The following is an 8,652-nucleotide window of genomic DNA, read 5'->3' on the forward strand; positions in this document are numbered from 1 at the left end:
CAAACTTTTCTTGTTCAATGCATCTATTCTAGTGAAAAACTTGTTAACTACTACCTCGAGAGTTTGACATTTCTTTGTCAGCCGCACAACCAAGTTCTTCTTTGTTAGAACTTTCTTTACTTCTAGGATCGTTTCTATTTTGTCATCTACTCCCAGATCATCCTGCTCATATATTTTTTTGGAATTGAGGAACTTTATGATGTTGTTGGCTGTGGCATACATTCATCTTATTTCAACATTGATAGTGGAAATGGGTTGCTTGGATTTCTCCATCAACTCCTTTTTCTCGAATATAATCTGGATACATGGCCAAATTTCATCTATTTCTTCAATGATATTGTTCCATATAATTTCTTTTACCTGGGGTAGTGTGTGGCTGATAGAGGACTCAATTGTTGACTTCCTCCATACTTCTATCTGATTTTGAGCTCTCTGTAGCTCTGTTGCATGAAAAGTCTCAGTCTTTGTCTGATGATCTTGTAGAAGATTGATTTGAGCCTGCAATCTTTTAATCTCTTTAGTATGGAGAGACATGTTCTGTACTGCCTTTTCTAATTGATCTGCAGCAACCCCTGTGCTTGTTGTAGAAGATGTAGCTGTAGGAATGGCTGTGATAGGGAGTGCTTCCAAAGGGACAACAACCATTTTAGCAGCTTTCTCCTTTTCTTTAATCATCTTTTCCATCTTTGTCTCCATTTGCTTCAACTATGCACTTTGATCCATTATGAGATTCATCATGTCTGCCTTTTGTGTCTCTGTTTCTTCAATATCCTTGGCTAGAGGATCCTCTGTAGCTGGTAATTTCAACTGCTTTCTTAATGCTGCTATGTCTAAATTCTTTTTCCTTACAAGCTCTTTTGCAACATTGATGTTTGCAGGGTAATAAAACACTTTGATCACCAAGTCCTCCAAAGCTTCGATCCTGATGTCTTTGGCAAGTGCATAGACCTTTTCCATCTTCAATTGCGATTGAACATTGGCTAATGTAACCTGCAATTTAGACAAAATCATAGCAGTGTTAGTGACAGTGGAGAAAATCATTTGCCCAATCTACTTGTGCATCTCCATTTGGTCAATGGGATGTATGTCTTTCACATCAAATTCAAATGATGTCTTCTTGTAGTCTGATGCTGCCTTGGGCTGGGGAACCTGTGCTTGGAGAAATGCCATCTGCATTTTACCTTTCTCTAAATCAAAGGCTGACAACAGCCTGCTTTGAGAACTAGAAGTATGCTTCCAAAACTGATTGTAGGTATTGATCTTCAAGGCCTCATTCCTCATTTTTATCTCCTTAAAAATATCAAATATACTTTTCTTTGTCTCCCCTGTAGTAGATGTGCTGGTCTGCATAATCTGCTGCTGATCTTGTGAAGCCATGGAGGTAGTGGGAGACAGTGTGGTCTGATCACCCACTAATGAGGAAACAAGTGGCTCATTAGTGGTGATAATGTTCTCCTGCTCTGAATCCTTGCTGAGGCTTAGTTTTGAACTGAGTTTGGCCTTCTTCCTATACATGATTTTGAAACCTTCACTGAAAATTTCAATCCCTGAAGGGGACTCTTCTTCTCTGCTTCTCTTTATTGTTTTCTCCTGCATGGTAGGAGTCTGTACTGTGGAGGATGACACCAAATTCTCCTCTGCCTCTTGTAGGGTGTTCTCAGCCCATTCTAGCTGGTTTTTATACTTTTCTATCTCTGGTCTGGCTATGTGAAAATAAGTAGTGGATTTGTTTTCCACTCTTAACTTAGAAATGACCCCTAATGGATCATATGACCAGGTGAAACTAAGGCTGAACTGCATTTATTTTAGTAGCTTATCTGCTTCTTCCCCTTTTGTTGCAAATGAAAGGCCCTATCTATGTTTTAATTTTGAATTGGGACTTCTTCTTGGTAGCTACAAAGTGGATCTCATCCATCTTGAGCATTTGCCTTATGTACTATACAGAAAAAATCCTCATTGGGAGGCATTTCGGCAACTTGTAAGGTGCAAGATCACACCCAAATATCATCAATTATGTATAATTTTGATGGAGGTACCAATCCCCTGTCTGGACTTGGTCTGATAGTTGCAAAACCTTTCTAATTTCTTCACTGATCCTCGGTTCTGTTCTGCTACATAAGAGACTGATTGCTGGATGCACAAACATCTCTATGAACTGTTTGTATGTGTATTCCTTTTGTTCCTTCATCACCATAGTAGTCTAGAAGATGACTGACTATTGTTTTCCTTCTTCATCCAGCTTTTGTAAAGAAATCTTGATGTTGTCTCCTTGAAAATATAAGAACATATAAACTAACACAGAAGCATACTTGAATACCTCCTTAGTCTGGAATTTGATAATTTTCTCATGAATAGAATCTACAAGAAATGGGGTAAAGTTAAACATGATGGAGGGCTTGGAATCAACGGAGAAAATGGAAAGAAATCCTATGATGGCCTCATCTACCCACTGATCTGAGTAATAACCATGGAGGTAGGAGATAATTGTGATGATTTTCTTGGCTCTCTTAGGGAATATAGAGGAGGGATAGGGAGGAATTTTCTTTGGCAATGGGGCGTCCTCTGTCAAGAAAAGATCAAGGGTTTTGGCCCTCTTGGAAAAGTCCAATTTCTGGTAAAAAGTGCTTCATAGGAAAAGGGGGTGGCATTCTCTACTATGGGGGCTTGCATGATCTGGTCTATAGCTTGAGGAGTGATAGTGAACAAAATTTCTCCAGTGGGGGCAATGATGGCTCTTTGGCCTGGAAAATAACATGCATGACACTTCCTAACAAATTCTTGGGTGCTGTGTGTACGTGGAAAAATATAGTGGGGAAAATTAGATTCCCACAGTTGAATGTCATGAGATTTATCTATATATTTGTCTTCGAGCCAACAATACATCTCAAAAAGGTCAAATTTGCAGAAAGTTTCATGGATCTTATAATCTCTGTTTGCGAAAGGGATGTGGTGAAAATAAATGGGAGGGTGGATCAGAGGACTCAAAGTTTCCTCTGGTCCCTTGTCTTTTGGAGGCATCTTCGGATAAGGCTATGGATAGTGGTGAAAACTGGATTATAGGTTTAAGTACACAGAGAGGACTTAGGATTGGTGGAAAAAAACAAAGGTAATAGCCTGAAATTGAGTGAGCAGGCAATGTTCACGCCTGGTGAAGTGTTTGTAGTTCGCAGTGGTACACCTGTAACAGAGCAATAACAGTGGCAATGTAAAAACTCAGTAACCGGTTAATGAGAAAAATGAGGGATTATATAACACTTTAGTTTTCCCGTTGATGGTGGCGTGGGTCTGTTGAATTAACGGTTAAGCGAATTGATTGCTTAACGACTTAATTTTGGAGGGAGCGAATGTGATTGGCAGGATCAACGGGTAGATGACGTGGCAGAAGGTGAGTGGAGGGAGCACAACGGATAGAGGAGTGGTATCGAGAGGCAGAGAAACTGCTTTTTGGAGGGTGGGGGCAGTTAACGGTTTCACCTGAGGGGGGTGCGAAATGATGTAGTGTTGACACGTAGCGGCAGACGCGGTTTCGAATACTGCCCATTTTAGACCCCCCCAATGGTAAATTTCAGATGGTGATGGGGGGGGCGAAATACATTGTGGGCCATCGGATCTTGGGAGGTGGGCACAAATGAGGGGAGAGGTGGCAGAGTGTTAATGTGATGTGACAAGGCACTTGGTGGGGTCGGCGGAAATGAATTCAATGCATAGTGGGGGAATAGTTGGAGTGTAGGGAGGGGTAATAAAACTTAGGAATAGGGGGGTTAATACACCAAAACTTAATTGATATATTAAACTTTAGAATAAAACTTTAATCCTTTTCCTTTTTCTTCTGCACATGAAAATAATATTTTACATTTGACTTTAGGATAAAATCTTCATGTTTTTCCTCTAACCACCATAGTGCTTCTACCTACCCTTTTTCATTTCCATTTTTTTTCTAAGCTAACATTTTCTCTTCTTGTTTTGCAGGGTGCATTTAAACTAGCAGACCCAAATCATTTTTCTTTTATGAAAATCTACCTTATCCTATCACTTATTTCACCATTGGCTCAGATTAAACTATTGAGTCAATTTTATTTCTACCTAGCTACTGATTTACCAAGTTTAAACTGTTTGGTAAATCTTCATTCACTAACCTATTTAATAGAAATTTAAATGTGTTCAGTCATGATTAAACTATATGATCTGAACAAAATTCTAGTGATTGTGCCATTTAAAACAATTTGCACACATCCTTATTTGAAAATGCAGAAAAGAACTAACTTATGAGTAGTAAAATTTGGACTTGCAACACTTTCAATTTTATTTCCTATTTTTTCTTTTGTGGGGTTCTTATTTCCTGTTTCTTATTATTTTTTTTCTATCATACCCTCTTTTCATTTTCCATTTTTCTATTTTTTTGGAAATCATTTGAATATTTGAAATTTATGTACAATATAAAAGTATAGATACAAAATACTCAATCACCTTGAGATCCTATAATTTATAGGACCCTAACATATTCGACGCTTTAGAGCTCATTCTTCACTTCAAACTTGGAGCTCTGGCATTCCCCATCGCATCTAGGAGCATTCAACACACTCAGCTCAAATTTTTTCGCGTAAGTCTGCTTTTCATGTATTTTGCTACTTTTCTGTCGCTTTTTGTATTTCGGTTTGTGTGAGTGTTGTTTGATTGGTTTCATTGAATGCTTTCTATCGTTTTAATGCAAGTTAGCTTGTAGAAGCATTGTTTCAAGTTTTTCATTGCATCTCCTTGCTGTCACTTGCATCACACTATTTCTGCATTGACGGTCGCCGTTGTGGTGACTCGCTTCACACACTCACTTGTTTTATGATTACTAAATCCTGCACTCACTGTTTGTATGCATGTTCATTCAATCATGTCTGCACTCATCTTTGCACATGCTTTCAACCTTTACATGTTTTCAATCGCTCATCGGCGGGTCTGGGCTGCCTTGGCCTGGACCTTTCCTTGGCCGGCTTGCACTGCGCATTTCTGGGATGGAAGGCCTTACCTTCATCCCAAGAATTGCACAAATCTTTCCTCTCGCTGGCCTCCCTGGCTTAGTCTACGCAATTCTGAGAGGCAATGCCTCTTTGGTCCCCAGAATTGCGCAGATGCAGTTTGATCGGGTTGTAGTCAAGTTGACTGAAACTACACATTGCGCAATTTCAATCCTCAGCAGGCCAAGCTAGACTGTTCTCTGCGCAATTTCAGCAGTCAGTCAGCTCATTGATAGTCTTGACTGTGTTCTGCGCAGTTCTAGCAGTTAGTCTCCTAACCTCTTGGTGAAAATTGCACAAATCTTCCAGTCAGTCACCCAGGTGTGTTGCATGTCAGTCCTCAAGTTGCTTTTGGTTTTCAAATGAAATTGTGCTTGCCATGAGTGTTTCTCTGTCTACATGTATCATAGGTGTTCATCAGTCTCTCAGTAGTACAGGTACAATGGCTTCCAAGAGAGCAGGGTCAAAGGGCACCGTTGAGAGTGCAACTGGAGATGCAGTCAAGCAAGCGTCTGTGAGCTTACCTGTCTATGAAGAAGCTAAGTTGTTCATAGACAAGGATATCAATATGAAATGGTAAGACATCAATGAAATCTTCTCAGGCACCTTTAAGAAGAATCTGGAGGACCGCAGAGTCTATGTCAACATACACAAGTCTGGCTTGCACCGGATTGCATGCAGGTATCCTGCGTTTCCATGTGCTAACATGATCCACTAGATTGTATCGCATAGTGATCTAGAGAAAATGGTGTTGAGTAGTGTTAGTGGAACAAAATTTTCTACCTTCAGGGCAAAGGACTTTCAGGTGATGTATCACTTGCCGCAACCGGTGATCACGATGGATGCACCCTTCACCAGACCTAGCAACAATGCAAAATCAAGAGACATCTTGAAGAGTTGGGTGAAAGAGCCATCTAAGTTCAGGACGACACCCAACCAAGTGTAGAAGACAAGGATACTGCAGAAAGATTATAAGATCTTGGTAATATTCGCATGATGCTTATTTGACCAAGAGAGCACATAAACATTCCTGCGGAGTTGGGTGGTTGTGTTGGATCAGTTGGCGAACGAAGGAAGACCTTTCAATTGGTTTGAAATGTTGGCTCTCCAGCTGAAGGAACAAGCAACAGAAGCCTGGCATCTGCCCAAGGGACAACAAGAAAATATTTTCATGTCTGCTTACATACTTGATGCAACCTGTGCCCGTTAACAGTTCCCAGGTTTAGGTTGGGCATGGACACCTTCAGAAACCTATGTACATACTTATTAGAGGTTTCTTTCCGAATGCAGAGTCTGTGGAGTTATCATACAACTATCAGACCACTTTGTCACCCCGGTATACAGGATGATCTTTAAGCAGGATCCGCCTTGCATGTCATTGGAAGCGACAGAGGCATTGATTGACATAGTAGATTGGTATGCCTCACCCCTTGGAACCTTTATACAGATGTACAACGAGGAGAAGGATCCACATGTTTTACCGAAGTTTTCCATGGATAAACTGGTCATGCAAGAGGTTGCATACCACATATCAATAGGGTTGTCAGCAAGACTGCATAGGAAGAAGAAAGCACCTTGGCCCGCTCTTCCTTTGCGGATCGAGTTGTATGAGATCCAGAATCTCAAGCATGCTGAGGCTGCGATGAAGGAGTTCAAGAGATTCGCCTTCGTTACCAGAATTTTCAATCCATATGACCCACATTTCTTAGTGAAGGAACATTGTGTGAGAGTGTATCATCCTTGGATCTACGAGGCATGTCATTGGCTTGAGGAAGACCCATGGAGATATTGCTAGAGCTTCTCCAGGCTCAATGAACCAGTTAGAACTGTTGTAGAGTGGTTAGCAGTGCAGAAGGCAAGAACATCTCAGAGAGAAGCATCATCAATAGTAGCAGAGGGTAGCAGACCTGCACTTGACAAATGCAAGAGGAAGGTTGCTGACAACGCAGAGGCAGAGCAAAGCTACAAGTTCAAAGCAGATCCACTTTTGTTGAAAGAAACTTTGGAGATTGAGGAAAAGAGGCAACAGGAGGATCATGCAAAGGCAGAGGGAGAAAAAAAGGCTGGAGGAATCAAAAAAGGAGTTGCAGGAGTTGAAGAAGCAACTCAGGAAAGAGCAGGAGCTGCGCAGAAGAGAGAAGGAAGCACAATAGGAAAAGAAACAATAGGTGGCATAACATGCACACATTGATGAAACTGCGCCTATACAGGTTATCGATTCATCCGAGCAGATGGAACATAGAAGACTGGTTGAGCAGTCACAGGAGCAGGAATTTGCTCAGAAGATTGAACATATGTTGGAATAGATGGACATATATGTGGTTTAGCCAGATTTAGATCAGGACATTGACCTCATGTCTCAGAACCAAGAGGTCACTCTGTCGGCTTCACTAGATCCGGAAGCAGAGCAAGTCCCAAGCGATCAAGGAGACAAGGAAATACTTAAGGACAATATGGAAACAAATGTGCACAACATATCTTTCGATGAATCACAACACAGAGTTGTGTAGTCGCACAAAGTACCACTTCGGATGTCCGTGTATCTCCTGCGAAGTTTGAAAAATGAGTGATCATGTTTGATGTGTACAGACATCCAGTTGCATTGGCCTTTGCTACCAAGGCATATGCCGAAGCCACGAGCTTGAGTGTTAGATTCCTGATAGCTGAGAACAAGCGCCTAATGGCCAACCAGGGAGAAGAACAAGTTACGACATCCGCAAGAGCAGAGTTGAGGAAAGCGATACATGATGAAGTATCATCCCTTGAGACAACCATGCGGAAGTTGTATTTCAGGTTCAACACTGTGCATAAGTTAGTTGTCCATCTTAACGATTGGCATCAACGCTATGCTAGGAGAGCACGTATCTTGTCAAACATACACACTGGTGTCGATCACATGAAAATATGGACCATGAGGTACAAGGAAACCCGATTGCACTTGCCAAAGATGATGAGGCCAGAGGCAGTGGAGTTGAAGGTACGGATCCAGAGTCAGATCTAGAACTATGAGGAACTCGTGCAACTCATTACCAACTTACAAGCTTCACATGCACGAGTGTTCAGGAGCATGGATGTCATTGTGCACATGCATGCGATCCCATCCATTGGCACACTCACCGAGGCAAATACAAAGAACCAAGTCCGACTGGAGCTGGACATGTACTTTGATTAGTTGATGTGCATAGCCACTAGCGTAGACTTGTAGATGAGCACAGACTCTATGCATCAGCATGTCGTTTGTCTGATTTCACTCAAGACCATGGTGCACATGCTATCTAACAAGTTGGATAGAGGTGCCAAATTAGTGTACCCAGATGCAACAGAGGCAAGAGTTCGCTTTCAGAAGGATGTCACCACAGAGTACGCAGACACCATAACAAACTACCAAGCTTCGCATTAGTTCGCCACCGTCGATCATCGAGAGGATGTCGAAGAGTTAGTCTTCCCATAACTGTCCGAGTCTTAGTGATGCCTTGCATGGATTACTCAAGCCGATTTTATCTCACATGGGTACATGTGCAAATTGTAATGTAAACATGTTGTAAAATTGAAAGACCAAGTGTCAATAGTAGAATGTAATAGTCATGTGTAAGTTGAAGAGTCATGAGGGTAGGTGAAGAGTCACAAAGGGGAATGTCAAGGGTCA

Source organism: Pinus tabuliformis, chromosome 6 (genome assembly GCF_031772625.1).
Source record: "Pinus tabuliformis cultivar Carrire ecotype Pingquan chromosome 6, CPIR1, whole genome shotgun sequence".
NCBI lineage: Eukaryota > Viridiplantae > Streptophyta > Pinopsida > Pinales > Pinaceae > Pinus > Pinus tabuliformis.